The following is a 26,500-nucleotide window of genomic DNA, read 5'->3' as shown; positions in this document are numbered from 1 at the left end:
ATTAAATACTGTGGTACCTTGGTTTGCAACCATTTTGTATTACAACCATGTCAAACCTGGAAGTGCATGTCCCTTTTTTGGGATTACAACTCATTTTTTTATTGAAGGCCCCATTGGCAAAAGTGTGCCTTGGGTTACAACCTGTTTTGGTTTACAACCGGACCTCCGGAACAGATTATGGTTGTAAACCGAGGTACCACTGTAAATTACCTTTGGATTCTCCACCATTATTTGTTCCACAAAATGTGTATATATAGTTTAGCACAGTCCCGAGGTTTATATATTTATTTTTACGTCACTTTGGCATTACTTTCCTTTCCTTTACGCCGACAGAAATAACTGGGTCTAGTAAAGCTTCCCAAGGTCATTGGCCTGTGTCTTTCCTTCTTCACAACAAAGTATCATTTTTCTTAGTTTCTTGTCAGAGTGCCATGATATCCTTCACATCTGTCTGTGCCTTTGCTTTTATTAGCAGAAAATACTGCCCGAGCTTTAGTGTCATGTGTACTATAAAGACAGGATTTTCAGGAGATTTGACAACTCTCATATTTTCTGAAGTATTCTCAATGTAACAGAGAAACAGTTTATTACTGTTAAGTAGTGGCTGTCTCTCCAACTTGAATAATGAAGTCCTCCAGGTCAATATTTTATACAATGATCCATTTAAGGAAGCATTCCTCTATAGCCCAGCACTAAAACAATGGGTGTCATAACACGGATCTATCTATTATCAATCTTAAATCCCACCATAATCAATCCAATTCTTTGGGTAGCAAAGCTGCAGTACGTTACTGTGTTAAAGGCGAGAATTTTCTCCTCCAGAATTGTTTATAAAAGAACACAATAAAATTATTTACTGAGGCCAGCTCTGCTGTGCAAGAGCATAGAAGATTTAAACTTTCTCTGAAGAAGAGGGCTTTTGGCCGGCTGTGATTTACACATCTTCCTTGCAAACTGTATTTTCATGAATCGCTGCAACACTGTTTTGGGGACTATAGAAAGCCCACCCAGTGTTGTGTATTTATATGGCTGTAACAAGAGACAAAGCGGAAAGTGCTTGGCTGCAGAGCAAGAGCCATAAAAAAATATCATGGATTTGCAAAAAACACACACAACCCCTCCATTTCCTCAGCTTACCATAAAAAATATAATAATACGAGATGCGTCGCCACTCACAGCTGCAACTCAGCTCAATGCAGCTTCCTGCACATCTCTCAACCAGCAGTAATTCTGGCAGAAGTATGCCAAGTTTGGATGTGTATTTATCTTCCTTCCTTGTTTTTCCATGCAGGACTTTGATTGCTTGCGCTTAACCCCACGCACATGATGTCTTCTAGCATGGGTTAGAGTTGTCATTTCAATAAGGGCTGATACCCAGTGGCGTCACAACTGAGGGGCCCCGGGTGCCATGTCTGGGGGGTGACAAGAAGGCACCCCATGGGGGCTCACCCTGCCATGGTGGCATGAGCAGCCATCGGTCACCACAGCCGCATGTGGAGGATCCTCCATTCGCAGCTGCAGCCGCAAGCAGAGGATCCTGGCACTGCCGGTATGGGGCTGGAGCAGCACCGCTGGCAAACCGCTATGTACAGCACATGTGCGGCATTGCTACGTACGGCACATGCGTCGTACGTAGTGACTGCACATGTGCTCTACGTAGTGACGCCCTGCCCCGGGTGTCACGATGCTTTCGTTCGCCCCTGCTGATACCATGTGCATTCATCATGAGGTTCAACAATGCTGTTGCCTAGGCCCTAGTGGATCCTGAAGCAAACAGCACCACAGCAGCATCCAGGGGAAAAAACCAGTACAAATATCTCCCAACAAACACCCATATGTTCAAATCCAGAGTGTCTCCTTATAAACTAGACATATGTACCTTACTTAGAAAGTCACAGGGTGGAATAGAAGTTAGACTTTCCGATTCAAATCCACACTCAGCCATGAAGATCAGTGAAATTTTGGCCAGTCACAAACTTTCAGCCTAATTTACCTCACCAGTTTGTTGTGAGAATAAAATGGGTGGGTGGGTGGTGAGCCACAAAAGTGCTCTGAGATTCTTGGATTAAAATATATTAAATAACACTTCATCACCAGCAATCAAATCAAATCAAATCAAATCAAATAAAAACTAACCAAATCAATTACAAATGTGCTAGCAAAGGGTTTTGGCCTTATAGTGTTGAGGTTCTGGAAGGACATGTGCGTTTATGTGTGAATTGCCTCTCCCATAGAGGATGGGGTTGGCTTTGTCAACCAAGCCAAGGGAATATAAATATCCAAAGCCATAATAACAGCTAGATCATTGGAGCTGAAATCTGTATAAACATTGCTATGACTAATCCATAAAGGGTGGAGAACCTGTAGTCCTCTAGATGATCCTCCAGAATTTGTTGGACTACATTATCCCAACCACACTTGACCATTGGGCCATGCTGGATGGGGCAGATGGGAGCTGGAATTTCCCATCCCTGATATAACATATTTTCATTGCATTTCAAGATAAGGAACATCTGATGCAAAGAAAGAAGAAGCCAGAAAGCCATCTTCACACTAGGAGGACCATTCAATACATAATCTATTGTTCTATTGTCCCTGTTTTTGAGTGGGCAAGTGGTAGTGTCACAGCTCTGGACTTTTCTAGAGAATGCAAGACTTCTTTACTAGTTTGGTTTCAGGCCTGGTCAAGGCTCTGTGCCTTCCTTTCTGCTAGGTACCAAATGGCGATGTGTATTTCGCATACAAAACATATACAATTTAAGTGTGGACCTTGTGCATTCTTCAGGGGAGGGATGTACATGGAATGGAACAGACCTATGGCTGACCACAGTGAGACAGAAATGGGGCAGAATTTGCGACCTTCCAAACTGCTGTTTTATTGTGCGTGTGTCCTTCAGCATGTTCTTGACACAATTCTAATGCATTAAGTGGTCAATTTATTCAGCTTTGCTAGTTGCTCTGTGATGCTTCCTCAGGGGTGATAGTGTAAACAAGTAGGAGAGAAATAAACCAGAACATTTGTTACAAGATTTCAGCAGGAAAGTTACAGGATATGCACTACTGGAAATAATTGCAAAACTTTTCCAGGAACAAACTGTATATTGAAAGAGGGATTGCACATGATCACCCCATAGCATCGTGGGCACAAATCATCTTGATAGCTCAGTTGGTTAGAGCACGGTGCTGATGACACCAAGATTGCAGGATCAATCGCTGTAGGGGACAGGTGCATATTCCTGCATTTCAGGGGGTTGGACTAGATGACCCTTACAGTCTCTTCCAACTTGACAATTCTATTAGGAGTGCTTAGGGGCTGTTTGACCCATCACTACCACTAGGTGAGGCCCCATCTCCCACTAAGCAACGTCACGTAAGCCAAAGTGCTTAGGTGTTATGGAACAAATAGAAACCCATCAGTATCAATCACTTCTGAACTTCCCGGGAAGAAAGGAAGGTCATGCTTATGTCAACAAGAATTTGCCTGACTGCTGCCAGTCACCCTGTTTTGCAATGGTTTCATGTGTTGTTTTGAGGAACTTCTGTGTCATCTTATTAAGGAATTGTTGGGCTCTTCTTATGATGACTGATTTTGGCTCGTGTATTTGATGTAATGTCGATAATTTTAAACTTTGTTTTGAGTTTTATTTTATTTGTTTTATTGTCACTTTGTTCTGAAAACCTTGGTTTTCACCTTGATGGAATGGAGGGCAGAATATGTTGTAAATCAACAAAACAAATAAAATGTGCTGAAGCCTCTGTTTGAGAAAGATTGCCCCGGGACTCCATTGCAAAGGTTGCAAAGCCTTCTCTCCCCATTCTCCCTCTGTGGTCTTTGTTAGTGGAATAGGCAAAAGGGCATCTATCCTTGAAGCTACCTAGATCTGCTCATTACCCTAGAAGATTGAACAATTGTGCATTCATAGATATAATACTGAGTGGGGTTTCCTTGAGGAAATGCCTTCTTGTCTTACATATCTTCTTTGTTATTTGTACTAAAGATCAGAGGATTTTTTAGAGCTTCAGTGATTCCCGCCCCCCCCCCCCGCCATCTTTCAGCTTCATCCCAGTCTCAGAATCTGTTTGGATTCTGACCATTCTATCCCAAGTGTAAGCTGAAGTAAACAATGCATTACAATAGGCTTGTGACAGGGATTCCTCCTCTGCTAAAAGAGCATCATGAAGGCAAAGGGGAAGCAAGAGAAATTAATGCTGCCACATCTCCACAGTTCTCTGATTGGTAAGCTAAGCAGATTCAGGGGAGGAAGAGGGGGTGGGCTGTGTGTGTGTGTAAAATTCAGTTGAGGAAGGTCTCGTCTTTTTACATCTTACTCTCCTAAAAGCCTCTCAAATTCTCTCCCACCCGTACCTGCTTGGACTACTTGAACATTGTGAAGAGTCTTGGTGGACCTCACAAAATAAAATAATAATAATAACAAAATTTTATTTATACCCCCCTTACTGGTTCAAAAACCAGTCTCAGGGTGGCTAACAACAAATTTAAAACACTTAATTGTAAAAGCAGCATAAAAACAGTATAAAAACATGAATAACAATAAAATTCAAAATTCAGAAATCAATTTAGGGGAAATAAGCATTAGATAATCCCCAGGGCTAGCTGGCTGAATTGGTCCTACTTGGGCCAGTGAGGAGGCCAGGGGAGAATTAGCTGTGGGGTCTCAGAGCAGGTAATATATTACTTATGCCCCGCCCATCTGGCCGGGCCTCCCCAGCCACTCTGAGTGACTTCCAACAGGATATTAAAAACACAATAAAACATCAAACATTAAAAACTTCCCTAGTTGTTTATTTCCTTGACACCTGATGGGAAGGTGTTCCACAGGGCAGGCGCCACTACCGAGAAGACCCTCTGCCTGGTTCACTGTAACCTCACTTCTCACAGTGAAGGGACAGACAGAAGGCCCTCGGAGCTGGACCCTCAGTGTCTGGGCTGAACGATGGAGGTGGAGACACTCCTTCAGGTATACTGGGTCGAAGCTGTTTAGGGCTTTAAAGGTCAGCACCAACACTTTGAATTGTGCTCAGAAATGTACTGTCTGTTGTTCCGTCTGTTGTAGGAATGGGGAGGTACTGTGCAAGATGCTGTATAATTTTAATTATATCCACACACACATACTACAGACTACGTGAATGACTTTCATGGCACACTGGTGGCCCATGTACCATAGCCTGGGAACCCCTGCAGTAGGCTATGAACTAAGAGAAGGGTTATGAACCAGGAAGTCCCCACTTCAAATGCTGTTTCTGCCACAAACATTAGATGGTCTTAGGCAAGGAACTCACTTTCTCTGAGTGCATCCTCCCCTCAGTAATATAAGGCTTAGTCGCATGTTTCACTACAAGCTGTCTGTATACATGTAGAATAGCTTGTGTGAAATAAAGTTTACTTGCTGATTTTTATAGCTCAGATATTGTGTTCATGGGTATAAACACTGTACACTCACTGAACTTCACAGGGGAATAACTGCCCAAGTGTACAGCTCAAATGTTTTGGTACACAGATTGCACATTCATTAAATGCAACATGTGAACACCCCTGTAACGACTACAATATAGGGTTGTTGTAAGAATTTCTGAGAAGACAAATCTCATTTTGTCAAGGCTTTGCTAATTTAGAACAAATTGTTCAGAGCATGGTCACAGATAATTTTTGGGTGATGCATGTATATGTGAGAAAGAAGCTGACCAGCTGATTGCAGAAGACAGCTTCAACGACTGCTATAGAACAGATATATGTTGTTCATGATAATTAAGACATGAAAAAGTACTTGAGTACAATAACAACTGAATTAAATGTTCATCAGAAACTCAATCTTGACTTACACTCCAACCGTTAATTAAACTGAGCTTGTTTAAATTTAATCTAATTGATTTTTAATACAGCAAATTTAATTAGTAAATGCATTCCAATATCTTGTCTATGAGCACTGAACTTTGGAAGTTCTGAAAGATTGCTCCTGTAGTAATTATGAACCAACTATAAATGTGATGATGAATACAGCGGTTTTAAATCTCCCTGCCAGAATGAACTCTGCTCTAGCTACCTGTCTGCTGACTTGGAACTGCAGAAAGGAGGAGAAGGGCACTCTGGTCTGTACCAGAAACAGAGGACAAAGGGCCACCAAGTAGCTTTTCACTTTCAGCCAACTGAGAAAGGTAACAAAGGAATATCAGCCCAGGATCTGATTCAGGGATGGAGACCCTGTGGCTCTCCAAATTATGCTAAGCTGCAGCTCCCTTTATTCCTGACCACTGGCCAGACTGGCTGCACCCAATGGGTATTTGAGTTCAGCAGCATCCGCAAAGGTACAGGTTAGCCACCTCAGCTAACCTGTGTTCTCAATTCAATGGCTGTGTTCTCAATTCATCCTTTTATCCAGTGTGGTGTAGTGGTTAAGAGCGGTAGACTCGTAATCTGGTGAACCAGGTTTGCCTCTCCGCTCCTCCACATGCAGCTGCTGGGTGACTTTGGGCTAGTCACACTTCTCTGAAGCCTCTCAGCCCCACTCACCTCACAGAGTGTTTGTTGTGGGGGAGGAAGAGAAAGGAGAATGTTAGCCGCTTTGAGACTCCTTTGGGTAGTGATAAAGCGAGATATCAAATCCAAACTCTTCTTCTTAACATCATCAAACTGATTCAGCTGCTGTACCATTTCCCTTCCCTTTTTTCCTTGTTCTTATTGGAGTTTTTGTTTGTAAACTACAAAGGGGCCTGGATCTCATTTCCTAATGGATGCAAGCCAGTGTGGGAGACAATATTTTTCTGAAAAGCAGGATCAAAACATAATATTTAAAATTATCTGTGGAAGGGATCTGAGATTTCTGAAAACTATTTCTGAAGACTGGCCCCCAAACTAGTGAGAGCGATCCAAGTGAAAAAGAAAACATCCATGAAAGAAGTGTGGTTATTGATCCACACAGTATCCCTTTGGGTGAATCCTCCCACCCATCATCTGTAAGTAGATGTACTTGGATGCCATGCATCAAGGGGTGCTCTCAGGGCCTAGGGTTCAATTCCCAGGAAGGGTAAGCCTCTCACTAAAGTACTTACCAACACAGGGAGAGTTTTTGGTGCACCACAGAAGTCCTAACCAACTGACAGCAGACACATGGATGCATTATAGTTCCAAACATGATCCAGAGGACGGTCAGGAAGCAGTCCAAGGTCAATATCACAAGGTATTCCACAAGGTACAGCACAGTGAGGAGGAGGAACTAGAGCCAGGAGCCAGGAACAAGACTGTAGGGATGAAGGAGCCAGAGACCCATGCTGTTTGTTGCAACTGGAAGACTCAAGAGGAAGGCTTTATATACTTTGGCTTCCTAACCACAGCTGTCAGCAGTAAAGTATCATTGAGTGCACTGATGGTTCTGGGTCCATTGATGCATATTGTGCTGCTGCTCTTCAGTCTGGACCCAAAACCTTTGCTGGCTCTCTTGAGGACAGGAGCAGAGGCACTGATCCACCTCCTTCTCTGACAGCTTCAGGGGTATTTCATCAGGTATCAACCCAGAAGTGCCCTCAAAGGGATCCTTAACATTGGATTCAGGGGGTCCTGACTCAAGATCCTCAGACTGTGGACTGCTGGTTCATCCACCAAGGACTCCATGTCTAGTTCCAGGCCATGGCTAGGCATGACATCAGATCTCATTGAGGGGTCCACTTGTTTGAGTGCACATAGCTCTACTACCACGGCTGTCATTCTTACATAACTGCTATGTACAAGACCGGGACTAAGAAAGACAAAACCTCTCTGTTCCATTCTCCTCAGATTATATACTGTTTTTGCTCAGTTGGCTTAGTGAAGTGTTATCAAGACTTCTCTTTCTGGGCTCTGTGGGATTTAAGTGTCCTAGATAACAACTATCACAGGTAACCTGGCAGTTAGAGAGCATTTTATCTTTGGTGCTAAAAAACAACAGGATTCAAAACACCCACATCTTTGTATGCACCTCTGTTTAGCTAGAATATACATTTGGTCCTCTTTCGCATCCAAATTGTGCCTGTAGCATCCCTTGTTGCTCATAATTCCAAAGGCATCCTTTTAAAAATGTTAGCTCTAAACATTCTGCTGGAAATGATAAGTGGTTCGAAGTGAACCGCATTCAGGAAATCAATTAGCTAAGCTGAATCATTTCAACAATATGAAGAATCATCTGAATTTAATGAACTGTAGTTAAATGTGCATTATTGAGTACCCAAAAATCTTTCTTCTTCAATAACATTCTTCTCTTCAGATATGCATCTTGCTTTGTTTCCTCCCCCCCTTCTCCCAGTGCAGATAACAAAGGTAATTAATAGAAAGAAAATAATTATAACATAGCCAGTTTGGTGTGGGTTAATGAGCACTTAAAAGAATTATCAATTCATTATCTGTTTGTACATCAATAAATCACTGTGTTCCAATCAGTTTACAGCCTAATGGTGAGATCGCAAGACCATTTTCTCACCACAGAGTTGATTGTGGCTGTGTGAGTTGATCCACACTCATACTACACCACAATGTATATCTTGGCAAAGGCAGAAAAGGGACTACAAGACCAGCTTCCAGTGGCTGGGGAAAAAAATATTATAGGACATTTGATCAAAATGTGATCTTCTTTTAATGTTTGTAATACTACCTTTCTTTCATCACTTGGCAGTTTCTCCCAAGCAAGTTATTATGAATGTACACACGAGAGTTTAATCCACACTCTTTTCCAAACTGTGAGAATTCCATACAATGTGACTAGAGAGCTTTAACTTCAAGCCTGCCAATCTCCACTTTAAGGAAACAGGACATCCCCATAGGAACAAACTCCCAGGGGCCAAGGTCCCTTTGATCTCCTCCCAATAAAAATATTTGAGAGGGCCAGGAGCATCAAAAGTTGATAGGCATTGTCATTCAAATGGTGTGTGCATGCTACATCTTCTGATCGATTATGTGGGGCAGGGCTTACCTGCCCTCTCCTCAATATTTTATTCAAGTTGGCACCCCTGGACATCCCTGTTTCCTCAGCTACATAAACCCACACAAGATGTATTGTGTGATCAGCAGTAATGCAAACCGTTGTCAACATGAAGTCATTTCTGTAATGAAAGCTACAAATTGCTCGATTAAGGAGGCAGGGGCCTGTAAAAATAGCAGTGGAAAAGGAACTCACAAAATAAGACTGATATACATACAAAGGTGTAATCAGGCAGTGGTTTTCATGACCAAGATAATACATTTGCCATGTCTAGGCTTCACAAGATAAAGCACTAGTACAGAAGAAAGCAAGACTGGTTGAGACAGGGCAAATTCAAGAAATGAAGTGCATGGCAGTAAACAAACAATGTAACCAACTCAGACATAAGCCCTGCTGTATTTGGTGCTGATTACTCAAGTTTAGCATTCATAGGACTGTGGCTGAAGTCTATTTGTTGCTGGAGAACCAAGGAGCCCTGTATATACTTATACAGGGACAACAGTGGAGTATAAGAAGACTGGCACAATCACACCCATCACTGTGGGTTCACGTTGCTACGTATTCTGCTTCCAGTTTGCCCCACTTGTAGATTCACATGATGCATTCACTTGATGTTAGCCACAACCCTTATCAATCTTGTAGTTTCTTGACAAATACTGCTGTTTGATGTCCTTCGCCCCTCAAACCAGCTTCGATCCAATTAGAAAGCCTAAGCCACAATCACTTGCTCTGCATAGGTAAGTATTTAGCTTGCCCCTAGCTTTTTTATATGCAGTCAACTGTGGAGGGGATGACCTGAAATTATTCTTTTTGCTACAGAGAGACAAAACAGACAAAACAGAATTCTAGTGATCTGACCATTATAAGCTACAGTATAAGACTTCACTTATACTCTTCTCTCTAGTTTTTCTCAATAAACATAATTTGTTAGTCTGCAAATAAAGTGACTAGGGGATTTATTTATATATAAAAAGGTAACAGAGTGATATGTATTGCCCTGAGAAGTAATTTCAATTAATTCCTACTGTCACCCCGTCCTAAAACTGGGGGTTCCCAACCTAATTCTTTGATACGTTTTGCAGATATAAATTTGATCATTAGTGTGTGCTACATTTCATTCAGTTACCCAGGTCTGCAATATATATGACAACCTGACCTAATGTTCTATGAACCTCCCTGTTGCCCAGGCAATTAATATTTATAGCATCAGAATACTCATAGGGTTAGCAGGATGAACAATTCTGAATTCTTCATGTTTTTATTTACAAGGTGCAGCAAATGTTGAAAGAGAAACAACCCCGGGACTTGTATAAAGAACAGTTGCTCTCTATGTCTTCTGAAATATCCCGCCTGATGTCATATGAAGAAGAACGGTGATGGATGGGTGACAAGCAGCAGGTCAGTGCTGAGTGAACTGCTCCATTTCATTCTAGTAACGACATACACAATAGGCCAAGTGAACTGAATAAGACCTAAATGGTCTTACATGGCCAAAATGTTACTTTTAGAAAGCAGCATTTTGGCCCTTGACTTCCAAACAAATGTACAAGTATTCAATGCTGCTGTCCATGGTCCCCAAAGAAATCTATCCATTATAGTTTGATGATGCCTTTTTGTGAACTAATCACTTTTCTTACCAGGATACTCATCATTATCCTTTCCATCTTCAAGCATTATGATCAAGTCTTAAGTTACTATGTGTAGAGGGGGATGGGGGTGAAGATAGGTATGCTAACTCCATTCCATCACTGTCCCAGTCATACACCTATTTGTGGAAAGTGACTGTCAGCAGTGGGGGACAGCATCTTGTGCTGGTAAAGGCTCTCCACATGCGTTTAAACTCGGGGCGTTTTGGCTCCCTGCTTCAGAAAGTCGCCCTCAACAATCTGGAGAGGGGCTGAAATGATGATGTTCATCCCCACTGGACCTCTTCACATGGTAGCTTAACATTTGATCATAACACTTGAATGGTATGGCTATGCTAGAAATATGGGACCTAACTCTGAACCCCATCACCCATGGCTAAACCCATTCATAATAGGTGCCTAGGATGACTAAATCCCTATTTGCATAATCACTCCGTGGAAGTAAATGAAATTTGCAATTAATACACAGTTGCTTCTTCATTAAACACAGTAATAACAAATGCGTTGAAATATACTATACTTTGAACAGTGGACAGAAAAATCATTCTAAAGCTCCATTTGGCTGTGAATGAGTAGACTACTAGTCAAAGAACAAAGTGAGTATTTAGAGAGAATTAGCCACAAATGCTGCTGATTACCAGAAAGTAGGACGAGGGGGGAGGAATCAAAGCCACACCTGCTCCACTCAGAGAAAATGAATGCTTATTTTGCTGAAGCAATGACTTTTGGTTTGTTATGCAGTCTTGTTTGTAGCCACACTTTGCTCCCCCAATAAAGTGAAACTCCTGGCTGCATGAGTAGAAATCAACATTGGGCTTAAAATGGCTCAATACACTGAATGCTGTTCACAAACAGGCCCTGGTGATGTTCTGTGGTTTCAACCTTGCTAGCAGCTGAGTTGAAGGCCACAGTTGCACCATAAATTTAAAGCACTCGTATTCTACTTTGATTTCCCCCAAAGAATCCTGGGAACTGTAGTTTGTTAAGGGTCCTGAGAGTTTTCAGGAGATCCCTATTCCCCACACAGAGCTACAGTTACAGTGTGGTCTAATAATCAACACTACACTTCAGTGTGCTGTTGTGAAATGTGGTATGGACAGAGTTTGGAAGTGTAACATTAAAGTCTCTTCTTAAGATGCTTCCAGCTACTGAGTTTGAACTGCTGATTTAAAGGGGCACTGGGAGCTTGCACCAAAGATCCATCTTGTCTAGCACTCTGGTCAGCTGAATGTATTTCAGATGCTACAAGCTTGGTATGAATGCAACATCTCTCTCCTGTTGTTTGCCCTTAGCACCTTCCTATATCCTGACTTATCGCAAAGCTCCTTCCAAGAGATTGGACTGCAAGAAACACCAGCCCCAAATTTGTGTGTGTGTGTGTGTGTGTGTGTGTGTGTGTGTGTGTAGATGTACACAGACCTGCACCATTCATCTTCATTCCCTGGACCAACCACCATATTAATACCTGCATGCCTTTATGCCCATTGGCACTCAGAACAGCCTTTGAATGGGCATTGCCATTCAAATGGTGTCCACTCACCACAACATGTGATTTATTTTGTGGGGCAGGGCTTACCTCCCCCACCCAATATTTTATTCAAGCTTCTATCCTAGCACATGCCACAATTACAGTGGTCAGGATTGGTATGTCCATATTGACACTGAATTAGGAATTTATTTTCAAAGATCCTAGCTTACATAAAGCTCAAAATTTGTTTTGACACAGTCATTATTTGACTAGAACAAGAACAGACACTGTGGTGCCCTTCAGATGTTGTTGGATGGTAACACCCATCATCCCTGACCATTGGCCATGCTGGCTGGGGCTGATGGGAGATGTAGTCCAACCACCTCTGTAGGTACCATGTTGGCTAACTTTGAACAAGAAGCTTTCTTTCTAGCATAATTTCATTTTGTATAAACTGAATATATAGTGGTCATTCCACCCTCAATTTAATAGTCTTCTGCCGAGAGGATATTTGGGGAAGAAACGGTGGACATTAGATTTTAACTATTGCCAAAAGAACAACAAAAGGCGTTGTTCACCCCAATGTCACAAAACAAATGAATGGGATAATCTATTTGTGCATCAGTACTCTTCATAAACGTGCAAGCTTCACACAGGGCTTGTTTAGTCACCAGACCATTAAGTGTTAACAGCTGTAAGTCTAGGTCTAAGTCAGTATTAGAGTCACACTTCTTGCTCCCCCTCCCCCACAAAAAAATCAATATCTGCAAATAATAAATGAGATCCCGAAGGGTTGAGTTAAGCCCCAACCAGCACCAGGCAACTCTGCAATTGGTCATTGACTCAATAATGCAGGTGAGTGCCACACTGCAGAGCATCTTTAGCATGCTATAATAGAAAATTAATAGTGTTCAAATCAGGAGTGGGGTTACCCTGAGGATTACATAATAGCTCAGGTGAGAACAAGCTCCTCTCTCCAAGAAGTGAAAAATGTCATAGTGCTTCAAAAAGAAAATAGCTCCGGCATTAGATATCATTTGAGACATGTGCAATGTTTTCTGTTTTTAACAACTCAAATAACAAAGGTAACACCTTGCATTGTCCATGGCGCTGCTGAAAATACTGTCCAGTAACCCGCATTGCAGTGGTGTCCAAGGGACATTGTACTGACTGTATATCCAGATATTCTCAGCAATAATAATTACAGAAGGGAATGCTTGTGTGCAATTGTGAGGAGCTGAGAGAACGTGTTAAGTATTACAAAAGAAAGCAGTGTGACAAGCCCCTGCACATGTCCCAGTGCTTAATATACAAAAGGCTACAACCTCACTGATTAGACAGAAAATAGTAACTTTTCACTACATCTACACCAGAACATCTGTGATTACTGTCAGGGAACTAGTATGATAATCTCCTCACACCTGCTCTAGCAGAGTGTCTGAAAGGGGAGGTGAAAAGTAACTTGAGGATGAATTACTTATTTATATTTACATTTATTTCTCTTCCAGCAGCAGTCAATGGCACTCATGACTAATAAGCACCTTTAGAGAGAACAACTGTATTCCCACAAACCGAAAGAAATGTCAGAAAACTACAGATCAGCACAGCCCAAATATCTACCAATTTGAAGGAAACAACAGATTGCATAGTATGTGATATGCTATCCATTATTCATTTATCCATTTTGTGTGTGTACCAAAGAACACTTTGGACAGAGAAGGGCCCATAGAGTGTGTGTGTGTGTGTGTGTGTGTGTGTGTGTGTGTGTGTAGATAGCACAGTGTGTATAATATCACAGCTTGAACAGACTTGAAGAGAGGTGAGCACTTAGATTTACAAAGTATGGTATTTACATTACATTATACATTTAGAAGGCAAGTGAATGCATTTCTCCTCCCTAAAATCAACCCATTCTTTTTCTTAAAAAAACCCAAACAATCAAACAAAACAAACTTCTGAGAAGCAATGGGAATCCCATCTTTTACTTACAATAAGAAAAAAGAACCATCTTTGTTAGTAACTTCAAAGCACTGCCTGTAACATGTGTGACACAGGATGTTGAAAGCCAGCATTCAAACAGGGCTTGACAAAAATGAAAATATGGTCACTACCGTCTCAGGTTCAGACTTACCTTCCAAGCTGCCAGAGTCCCATATGTTCACCAAGGCAAGAAACGGCTTACAACGTTCCCCACAGGGCTTCTTGTCTTAAGTAATGTCCAGGGATGTCCTTACCATGCTTGGCACCAGCTGCAAAAATAAAAGACCGGTGTGAAGAATTAAATCCTCTGTTGTTCTACTGCTTTCCCTCTGGTTTGTCTCTCACAGCGACTTGTGCCATACACAAAATGGCACCTCTCTTTCAATGCAGAGAAGTCTGGGTTTATATACCAAGCATGTGTATGCGAGAATACCACAAAACACTAGTTCCTTATCATGCGCTTGTTAGCTTGTCCAATCTATGGCAATCACTTTGGTCCCAGGGGTTGAAAGACACAAGACGCAGGGGGAAAAAAGGGAAGCAAAAGCTGAAGAAAGATCAATACTGCACTGTGAAACAAGAAGTGTAGGCTATTTACTTTTCATTGATCTGATGATGCAGGAGAAACACCTCAGACTGGCATTAAATTGAGGGAATACATCTTCTCTGTGTGGGGGATTTTCACCTCAAGGTCAAGAGAGCCAAACAGAAATTAGAACAAACAGAAACTAATCGCAGGCTTACAATAAAACTATTAATCCACATTACAAATCCACACGGAAACGTAATTAAATATCAGGCTGAATAAGGTTCACAATAAAACAAATGCTGCCAGCTTTTATCGACTTCAGCTTGCACCTGGACCGACCATGGGGGGGGGGATGTGAAATACTGAAACAAAGGTTACAGCAAATTAGTATGGGGCACTGGCACTCAGGCCCAGAGACTGGATTCAAATATTTCAGCCACAGGATAAATGCCTGGAAAGTAATTAGAACCATACATTTGCCTCTTGTGAAGAGTGAAAATGCAACTTTTCACACATACTTCAACATACTTCAACTCAACAAATGAGTCTTTTCCAAGAGGGTATCTATCATACCCCTTTAAGTCATCACTCACTAGTTTCTGAGTAGGCAAAGAAACAGTGAATTTTTTGCTCCAAAATGGAAAGTATACAAATTATGCAACAATTACCAATATGATACAAGCTTGCTCCTTGGTTGAATGCAAAATAAACTGGGAAGTTTTTCTGAAAAATATTTAGAAATGCTTGGTGTTGTTGATCTTACACAACCTTTCCAGTACTTCTTCTTCCAAAACTGTTCGAATATATATTACAGGTTGGGTATTGAAAAACATCTGTTAATCCTTTTCTTCTGTTTAATTATTTTGTAGACACCTTTAGCCTGGAACTGCATCTTACTCACAAATAGTTGTTCCTCAACATTACATAAGGTATCACACCACTGGCAGCATATCATTTCGGAGGGAAGGAGAAGGTGAATGCAAGACCAGGCCCAAATGAGGGCAGAAAACCTGCCTCTCTTATACAACCACTAAAGATATCGGACAATAATTTTGCTCGGCTTTCTACCTCACAATTCTACCAGGAATTGCAGAAAGATATACATACTTAAGAATCAAAAGTGGGTTTCAAGTTGCAGGTTAGGTCTAAAACTGTTGAAGATTAATACATATCATTTCAACCCTAAGAGTTACTCTTATTTTAGCATCAGCAAAATATAAGGCCCGATAGCCAAAGAAACGTCTTTAACAACCGCTAACTTGACGAGAGCTCATCATGGGTATCAACTTGGAAAAAACCATGTCCAGGGGCTGGCAGCAAGAGTGCGATGAAGCAAATAGTTACACAAATTCCTGATGTCAACAAGCCTGCTGTTGATAAACTTGTGAACTGTTCTTTTTTTATGACATGAAGATATATTTTCATTTCTTGGCATTGTGGATTAGACGGGTTTTGAGAAGTGACTTGAAGATGCAGGAAAGCAATTAAAGACATGGAAGGCTAAGGGTAAGCATAAACAGTCACATTTCCCTCAGAAGTGACTTTAGCCAGTCAGCTACAAGCATAGGATCTAGGCATAAAAAGTTACCAACAACAACAAGTAGTAATAGTAGCAGCAGCAGCAGCAGCAGCAGTAGCAGTAGCAGTAGCAGTAGCAGTAGCAGTAGCAGTAGCAGTAGCAGTAGTTGCATGGCAATTCCCGCCCCCTCCCACAGATGGAGTAAATAAAGACACGGACACCAGAATTTAGGTTAATGGGTGAAAATGGCCACAATTTTATTGATTACAGGAAAGAGTGGTATTGGCTTTAGGCATTGGCCCTATCAGACTATCTGGTCTAACCGGGAAGGGTTAAGCACCAACAGGGGGAGCCCCCGAGATGCACATCCCTAGGTGCTCCCCAAGGGGTTACCGCTCGGGAGCGCGCTTTAGGCCCTAGCCTCCGTAGGTTTCGGACGAGGCGACGCCCCCCGGAGTCCTTTAACGAACTACCCTTCCAGATTTGGAGGAGGTGATGGCGCTCCTCCCCCCCGACTTCATTTGCATAACAATACCCCTGCCAATGCCTAACTGCCAAAACCAAGGAGTTGTGACGTTTTGCTACGAGGTAGGCGAAAAAACCAAGTGGCTTTTAAAATACAGCCAATTAGCCAAATGGAAAAACTCCTACCAGGCCCCTTGCGGCGACCAGCCGAAGCCCATAGCAAAGTCCGAATGCCAACCCAGAGGGCGGGTGGGTGGGAAAACCGCAGCTGCTGTAAGGAAAGAAAGGGGCGAGCCAGGGCTGCCCCGACCTTAATTGCCCCTTGTTAACCCCACCCCTACCGCCAGCCGATTGGCTGGCGCTGTGGGTAATGAATAATAATCGGAGTGGGGAATCCCTGAGTCCCGCGGGGCTGGAGCCAGCCCCGCGAGAATGTAGACAGGGGCGTGAGCTCGCAAACCCCCCCTCCTTAGGTCGGGAGTGGCTTTCACATTGTGGCTTACAAAATTGGCTTGGCAGACCCATTATATCTAGGTAGCACAAACTGGGGGAATGTCTAAACCCACAAAAATGAGTTCCATGTGGCTATGTAGAAAAGCAGTTGTGCAAGATGTGCAGCAAAGCACTCAATCAGCCGATTACATAATTGCATTCCACCACTCAAAACCATTTGAGCTAGTGAATTCCTTGATTAAAACGTGTTGGCGATTATTCTTGTCAGAAAGATGACATTATTTTGGTTTTTCGAGCTGCTCCCAAATCATTACTTGCATGTCTGTTTTGGTTGCGGATTTCATCTGTCCATATCACTTCCCACAATGGATTCATTTTAGTACCTAATCAAAACCTTTGTAGTAGTTCTTGTTTCAATACTGCTTTCACTTAGTACCATGTTTATGGTTGCCCCAAAGCAGTGGTTTAATGTGGGTTCTGGAATCTTTGCTGGCATTAGGAATGAATTTCGATAGTTTTCACAGTCCATTATTTTGTGTTTTAGTACCAATGTCTGTTCTGTTAACCCCAGCTGGGTAGTTTTTTATTTATTTAATGGATTCTGATGTAAAGTTTTATATATACATTCACACACCTTAAATATCTAGATTTATTTGTTCATATTGAGATCTTTGAAGGAGGTCCTCCTGGTTTTGTTGCCACCTGGGGGAGGTTTCCATTGTGGTACCCAGTTTATGGAATCAACTCCCCTCCATAATAAGGCAAGCACCAACTCCAATGAGTTTCCAATATTTGCTAAATAATTTTTCCCCACCCAGGCATTACTGGTTATTAATCCCAGGCTTATTGAAATAACTGATGGGTCCACTGTGGATGTTGATATGTTTTATTATATTTTATTGCATCCCACTGTGCTGATTTTAGTGGAATGTAAGGTTGCGAGCCACTCTGGAATTATAAAGGGCAGTTTAGAAAAGAGTTAAATAAACAATGTTCCATTGATTCCTAACCCAATTCCAACCCCAGTTCACAGTGCTGGGTTTAACTAGGGTCCTGGGAATTGTGGCACCTATAGTTTAGAATGTGCTTCCCTGAAAGGTATGCTTGGCTTCTTCACTTGCTTTTCCTGATCTGAATTGTTCCAGCCTCCCTTATTTATCTACCACTTCCATCCTTGACATGTTGATTTTCTTAGGGTTGTATTCAATGTAGCACTGAGGCCAGCATTCCATCAGCACAAGGACCTCTCCTTGTGCAACAAAATGTTCTCCCATTGTATCTTCCCTAAATCTGTTCTGGGATTTCCCTCCAACTGCATGGAGTATATCTGGGGATGGTAGGAGCAGGGAAGAAGGGTAAGTCCCTTTGGGCTAGCAATAGTACATGCACAAGTGCAATTATTTCGCTGAATACCGCCCTCAGTGTTTGACTTCATTGATTATAACTTGTATTTTATTTTAATTTTTATGTTTCAATTAACTTTTGTGTACCACTTGGGTGGTCTTTGGATAGAAAAGTGGTAGAAAAATAATTACTGAGTAATTTCTGAGTAATAATAGTCATCATGGACAAAATTTGTTCAAGTCCGTGAAAGAGTACCTTAAGGTAACTTAAAGCACCTTAAGAGTAGCAAGGTACTTTAAAGAGTACCCAAAAATGGAAACCCAAGCTTTGTGCTATATACTGTTGAATAAAGTAGGGTCCTAAAAAGGAGCAACTGCCTTCAGTAGTGGGGACACCAATTCATATATTAAAGGAATCCACATACTGAAATTGTTAATGAATGATATCTCAGCAGCTCAAGTTCATCCAACTCAAGTTTCTAAGTATCAGCATTATTTGTTGCTCACTATATCATGTGCTGATAATTTATTTGTTTGCAAGACTGAACAATCAGACAGGCATTTCTCAACTAGTTGTGTGCCCCTTTGAATTCATCATACGCTGAGGGCAAATTTGGGGTCATAAGGATCACCTCTTAGCATCACATGGAAATATTGCTCCATTATTCATTGTTAAAGAAGAACAAAAAGAAAGGGGGGGAGATGCCAATTCTAGGAAAAATTAGGAAAGTAGCAATATAATGTTTTTTTCAAGAAATGGCATCATGGGCAGGTGCTGTGAAATTTTTACTCTATTTTCTTTGCTTTCTCTTCTTAGGCAAAATAATGAAGAAAGAACAAAGCACCTTCCCCCACAGTGGACTTTTGAAGTATGTAAAATCAAAGGAGTTAGCTGAAATATCAGAGAGAACACAAGGGGGGGAAATAAAACAGTTTTGTTGAAGTATATACAGTTTGTCACAGGTTTATAACGTGAAGGAGGGTAAAGCAATTATTTTATATACATAAAAAGGCATCTAGTAGGAAAGTGTCAAAACATTTACACAGACTAGTAGCACACATTTCCCCCAGACTGGTAGCACACTGAAGAAAAGAAAGTTCATTTTCAAAATGAAAGGTGAACAGGAAGAAAAGATGCCAGTACTTTCATGTTAGAGCGCCTTATGCATTGCATACCTTCCAACACAGCCCAAATCTGGGACGCCACCTTCCAGGTTTGAAATCCCATGCGAGTAACATGGCCCACGTGAGATTGTGATCCAGAAAAATCACTTTTTTCTGGCACAATAAACAAAAATGCACATTGCGGACCTGGAAAATAGCACTTTAGGAGGTATGGTGCAAAAAACCATGAGCGTTTTGAGGCACCACATGAGATTGTGGACCCAGAAAAAAACACTTTTGGGGGGCAAGAACTTGGCCCCAAATCACACAAGGGCAGGTACTCCAAATGGCTGACATATTCTTGTGGGGGGAAACGGGCTGTCCCAGTTTTCTGGAGCAGTTCGCAGGTATGACATTGCAGTGTCACCGGTGAGAATCACTTTGATCAGCTTAAATCACAAATCAGATCAAATCCCTCTTGTCATCTGGAGCAGGGGGGGACAGATGCCCTCCCAGATGTGGTTGGACTCCAACTCCCATCAGTCCCAGACAGCAGGGCTGATGGTTAGGGGGATGGTGGGGATTGTAGTCACTAGCAGGTGCTGCAGGTGGGATTGTGTCACTGACTTGGTATTGCCAGTTACTGAGAAGGGGAGGGGCAAGGCTGTGGAGAACTCAGGAAGTGGCAGCGATATGCCATGTTGGGAAGCCAGGTGACCAACACAATCCCGTTCACATTGCCAACCTCTGCAACATCTGAGAGTCACAGGCTCCCCATCACTGCCTGAGAGCCAGTTTAAACATTTTGACTACAGCCACCACCTGGATGCTTCAAATGCTTCCATACAGATGTTATCACCACACCAAATGCTGTTCATGCAGAATGCCTCATCATCACACAGTTGGGCCAATGTTTTCCATGCCGACACAAAAGTACTTGAAAGTAGACAAAATGGCTTTAACTTCCATGTGAGATGCTTCAACTTATCTATTGCCATGTAACAACAACTATCAATTTCCTAACCTTCCGAACTGTATTGTCTCTGATATAAATTTGATAAAGTCTGTCAACAACCACAACAACCACAAAATACCAGCCATGAAGCGGTATTATTCAGCAATCTCATTATATTGTTTCTGTTGTTTGCTGAATATACTTTTCTTTATCTATTTGTATTTGTGGTTTTTGTGAAGCCACCTCTGTTATTCGATGTACATTCTTTGGTTTGTTTTAATTTCCTTTATTGGATTTTGGTGTTGCGCGTCAAGGTCCCCAAGACACCCCCCAAAGAAAAACACAATTGACACTTAATTTTTGTTAAGGTTTTTGGCATATTTTGGCCGCAACTTTATTCAAATTACGGCAATGTGAGTGGTTGCTTAGGCATTGGTAGCACTAACTGACCCCGCACGGGGACAGCTCTGACATTCGCACCCCCCGTGAAGTCAGCAAGGGTAAGTCACCTGGGGAGAAAGACGGGACTGGGAATCATGCCTCACCTCTCCCCAGAATGCTCCCAGGGGCTTGCATGGCCCTAGACCCTTGCCAGGGTGTATCGGGCAAAAGCATGGGGAGCCCCTGGGTTCCTTTAACGGAAAACCCTTGAAGCAGCAGCAGCATTTTGGAGGGGCAGGCACAGCCAAATCCATACCCCTCCACCAACCAATTCCAAGACCAATGCCTAACCGCAAACCTTACAAGTTGTGACGATTTGCTACGCAGTAGGCAAAAAACCAAGTGGCACACACTAATCAGCCAAATGGACAAAATTCCTACCGGGCCCCTGCCCCAAAGCAGACGACCCCATGACAGGCATAGCAAGGTCAAGCAAACAGCCTAAAATTAGGGAAGGGAGGGCGGGTGATCCGAAGCACGCAGCTAAAAGAGGAAGTTCGTTGCTGTGTGGATTGTATTTAACAAATAGGGCTGTCAATCAACAAATGGCAACATCTAGATTTCCCCAGTAACAGCCCGCCCCTGCTTACCGGATGGCCAAACCATTTGCCTAGCAACAGTTAGATGTCCTGTCAGCCCCGCCCGCAGCCTGTGCTCTCCATGAGGGAGAACACACTTTATATGATTATAGGGTTGTAACCTACCCTAGACCTTATGGTGAAGCACAGGTAAGAAATATCTTAAATAGGATAAAATAAATAAATTAGGAAAATACATTGGAATGTACAAATCTGGGCAACCATTGCTCAGGAACCTGTCTCCCTTCTTAAATATAGTTTTTAAAAAAATAAATAATAGAAAAAAAAATGAACAAATTGAGCTTCTTCTTGGACAATGAACTGGAGACAGAGTTCAAAAAGCAACCTGGGTCCAAATGTTAATTCAAGGGGTTGAGATTACTGATGTGACAATGCTCAGCTATGCCTGTTGTGGTTAGAAAGAGGGGTATAGAAAAGGCCAGAACTTGCAAAGAAAAGAAATAAAATCTTTGGTGTTATGTAGCCGGGTAAACGCCCCCGTCTGCTTCTCTGTGTGTCAGTTTCAATATACCCCCAAGGAGTTCCAGCCATCGTAGAAATATGGCTTTCACAAAAATGATAAATGGGGAGCCTTCTACCCCATACAGCTGTCATGCCAAAACAACTGGGAATCCTTATGGCTCTCATTTCTATAGTCATGCCCTGAAAGCCAAATCCAGTTATGCAGCCATCTCCGAATGGCAAATCTGATACCTGGTGGAAAATCAGCTTATTACTGAAAACAAAATAGCTTCAAAAGAACCCTTTTTCATACTCTTCTATATTATGTAAGTCAGGAGAAGGGGGGGGGAACCTGCCAGTGTTAAAGAAAAGAGATGAAATGAACTAATTACTTGCCAAATATCAGTTTCTCGTGTTATTAAGCAATTAGATTGCTTATTATTATTATTACTCATTATTGCTTAATACGTTTTCATCTTTGGAGCTCTGCAATATGGCATGATCCTGATGAATTTCAGTAAGGTGGTATGAGATCCGTATGGAGAATTTTGGCTGAGGTAAGTTGGCAAGGAAACCCATAGTGAAAGAATGCTCCCATTCATGTGGGGGGACTTGAAGGACCATGGTGCACCTTGGCCACCTTGGCCACCAGGAGATCTGCAACCATCTAAAAGGTTTTTATAGTTATGAGGAAGAGGGCATGACCGGTCTGTCTTTTATATTCTAGCCTAGATGCCGAGGGCTGTTGAAAATTGCTTCTGTAGCCCAAGGCTCTAACGTTCCAACTTGGCTTTCCATGTGGAGAACCTTGATCATGTGTGAAGTATTCATGGCTGCATGCCAAGCTTGCATTGACCCCACATTATCAAACTAACCCCAAACATGTCCCCAAATCCACAGAAACACTTTTTGCCGGCAGCCTTCCATATCACACATGAAGCAGCCCTCAGCCAGGATCCAGCCTGAAATTTTATATAAAAGATGTGAAATACTGTGCTGGGACTAGATTAGTGATGATGGTTAGCTTAAGGCTATGCTCAGACAAGCTTTTGATTGCATTCCGTAGCACAGAATTGGGGATACGGAAAATGTGCTGGGCAAAAGCAGGTAACTTTTTTCCCCACGACACCCCTGTGCACTCCATCGGAAGCCATGCGTGAAATCTTTGTTCTCCCTGCAGTCGTCCCTGTTAGACATATGGACTCGGAAGCACCCAGTGTGTGTAAACGGCAGGGATCAGAGATGCTCCATTAGAATTCCACAGTGAGCATGATAATTTTCTATGTATGTTCATTTGGTGTGGGTAAGCTTCTAAAGAAATGAGTTGTGTTTAAGCAAGTTTAGGGGATGAGAGAGGAAAAGAGAGAGTTCAGGAAAAATAGATTTCTTGAGGCAGGCAACCAAACAACAACTGTATTTATTTTTTTTAAAATCTTCTTCAGCTACTGGTTGGACAGTGGTCTTATGTTAAAATTAAATTAAAATATATTGGGGAAACTTTAATTGCCAAGGGTTAATTAAATAGAAGGCTATTATATAACTTGTAATTGTTTATTGGTTTTGTTGTATTATCTGAAGGACTTTGCTCAGAATATGAAGACAGACTCAATCATGAACTTATTAATACTGTGAGGTAACTGAAGTCACTATAGCACTTCCTCTTTTGGAAGGCTTCTTGGTTCCATTCTCTGTCTCCAGTTCACCTTAGATATTTTCTACAGGGAGTTTACAGTATGTCTCTTGTACTAAATTACTCATTTTTGATAAAAGCAAGAGCAAGGAGGCAACAAATGGGTCATTTTTGAAATCCCTACTTATATTTCTGAATTTTGGCAATGATGAACTTTGAAAAGGTTTGACTAACAATATTCTGCTGCTTTAGCAAAGAAAATGCCTTATAATGAAGGTATTTCTGTGCTAAAACAATAGATTATCCATATTAAGTATTAAAGAAATTATTAAAACTTTAAAAAGTATTGGATAGTAGGACACACTTAAACAAAATTGATATATTGGCCATGACCCTATTAAACTGAAGCATTTCTGTGTCCCACTTTTTTCAGTGGGAGAGAAGCACACCTTAAAAAAAATGGAACCATTAAAATCATTGTGGTTTTAAATATCTCAACCTAGGTGGAATAATCTTAGTAGGTGAAGTCATAGGATCTGTTAGTAATTTATATGTCCCAATAATATATCACTTAAATACTTGTGTTTCAGGATCTGCTCTACAGCAAAGTTATTATAGTGGCTGATCAAACCAGGGGCCCTGATCCAGCTCTAGTCCAAGCTAGTTTCATGAAAATGTGAATGTTCTGCTCAAAGCAATGCAGTGTGGCTATACCGTGACTTGGCTTAAATTAATATTCTGCACATTCAGTTTAGTCAGATAGTTCCCAATCTAGGAAGTAATATATGTGCATAATGTTGTTATTATGAACAGATTCCCATAGCTAGAGTAGGATGAGGATGTGTTAGAAACAAAAAAACAAAAAAGTGGTTGTTTTTTAAAAAACTGATCATCATATTTTCCCAGCTTTTATGAACATTGCAAGTGAAGCGATCATAAAGGAAATAATTTTGCAAAGAGCAGAAGGTTGCATGCTGCCTTCTCAACAATTCTCAGACTGCTAACATTTCTTTCTGAAAAACATACAAAACTGTTGAAACCCATGCTAAGCAAGTTAATTGCACATTCTGCATTTTGCTCCTAGAAAATATGTTATACATTTGACAGCTCCAGTATATACTATATTATATTCCTCCCTATGTGTTAGTAGGATGGAACATGGCACAATAAGAAGAGAGAATCTTCTTATTAGTTTTAAATAAATAAATAATGTCATACTGATAGCTCTATACTGATAGCTCTGCTATTTCGATTGATCCTTTATACACCAGTCCTTTTTCTAAAGTAATTTTCACCTTGAACCTAGCGAATGCCTACCAACTTTGGTTGAAGTTGGTCATTATGACTCTCATTTTACAAATGGGGTGTGTGTGTCTCCAACTGAAAGATTTTGTTTGCCTAAGGTCATGTGATGAACACGGAGACGAGCAGAGGATGATTGTCTACTGAAATGTTGGCATCTGCCTGAGCTTCAGATCAGCACAATTCTCCTCAGCCCTGTACAGTTGTACCTCGGGTTACATACACTTCAGGTTACATACGCTTCAGGTTACAGACTCTGCTAACCCAGAAATAGTACCTCGGGTTAAGAACTTTGCTTCAGGATGAGAACAGAACTCGTGCTCCAGTGGTGCAGTGGCAGCTGGAGGCCCCAATAGCTAAAGTGGCGCTTCAGGTTAAGAACAGTTTGAGGTTAAGAACGGACCTCTGGAACGAATTAAGTACTTAAGCCGAGGTACCACTGTATTGGACAAACTGATCTCCTCTGTAGTGATTTGCAGCTACTTCAACCCAATCTGGGCAAGGCATAAATTGACCCAATTTGCTTCAGGATTTGGCTGAATCCAGTGCACAGCCCTAGATTTAACTGGACTATTGCCAGTCTAACCTAAGCATCATGTTACAGGCATTTCTTTTGCACATACAGTCTATCATGGAGTTTTCAGGGAATTGTACCATAGTATGCATTGCAGTTCTCCAGTTAAGTAATGTGTACAAAATGCATACACTATAATGAAGGTGCATATATTAGGGGAAATTGCTTGGCAGAAATGCGTGCATTAGGCAAAACTGCATACAAAGATTTGTATACCAGGATAAATTCATATGAGGACTCAAGAAGAAGAAGAAAGCAAAATGATGTGGAGGACTTAAGAGTAGAAGAATGAGGAACCAGAAATGAAATGTGGTTGAGGCTATCAGCACTGACAAACTTGATACAGTGGTGCCTCAGGTTACATACGCTTCAGGTTACAGACTACGCTAACCCAGAAATAGTGCTTCAGGTTAAGAACTTTGCTTCAGGATGAGAACAGAAATCGTGCTCCGGCACGCGGCGGCAGCAGGAGGCCCCATTAGCTAATGTGGTGCTTCAGGTTAAGAATAGTTTCAGGTTAAGTACGGACCTCCGGAACGAATTAAGTACTTAACCCGAGGTACCACTGTATTATGATTAGGCAGGGAAAGAGTATGACCAGGTGCACAGTACTGTCGTGCTGACAGCTGCAGCCATTTGTTTGGCAGATTCTATGTATAAGATCTCTAAATTTCTGGGTATGTAAAGAACAGACCTAAACAATTCCTTATATTCCAGCACAACAGCCTAAAAGCGGGGGGGGGGGGGGTTCCTAATCTAACTTTCCTCACATAGAAGAAAGGAAGGAGAAAGAGGGTAATGTAGAGCAGGAAAATTCTGTTGAAACACAAGAAAAAGCAAGCTCTCTACCCACTTGCAATCAAAAATGGATATATTTCATCATTAACATCTTGGAATTAATGAAAAAACAGAATTTAAGAAGTGGTGGCACAAAAATGGTAAAAAGTTTTATACTGTCAGGAAAAGGAATAGCTCTAATATTCTCAATTAATTTGTGATTACTAGTATTTCATTTTCTTTTAAAAACGTCCTCAACATTATGTCATGATTTAAGACTTTTTATGAATTAAATATATATTTCCGGA

At 41.5% G+C, this 26,500-nt stretch overlaps 2 long non-coding RNA genes across 3 annotated transcripts in view; one reads left to right on the top strand and one right to left on the bottom strand.

Annotated features, from left to right (window-relative positions):
• Positions 1-26,500, bottom strand: part of LOC310745080 — a 320,552-nt gene that overhangs the window by 186,761 nt on the left and 107,291 nt on the right. For both annotated transcript variants that reach the window (XR_014539908.1, XR_014539909.1), the window contains exon 2: positions 14,212-14,329. This is a non-coding gene — a long non-coding RNA (uncharacterized lncRNA). The remainder of the gene's footprint in view (positions 1-14,211; positions 14,330-26,500) is intronic.
• Positions 10,188-19,317, top strand: LOC310745058. Its single transcript, XR_014539876.1, has 3 exons — positions 10,188-10,364; positions 13,592-13,728; positions 19,187-19,317. It is a non-coding gene; the product is annotated as an uncharacterized lncRNA (long non-coding RNA).

Source organism: Podarcis filfolensis, assembly GCF_964270895.1.
Source record: "Podarcis filfolensis genome assembly, chromosome: 11".
In the NCBI taxonomy this organism is placed as follows: domain Eukaryota; kingdom Metazoa; phylum Chordata; class Lepidosauria; order Squamata; family Lacertidae; genus Podarcis; species Podarcis filfolensis.
The sequence above is the reverse complement of the archived record's forward strand: the minus strand, read 5'-3'. Positions and strand labels throughout refer to the sequence as shown.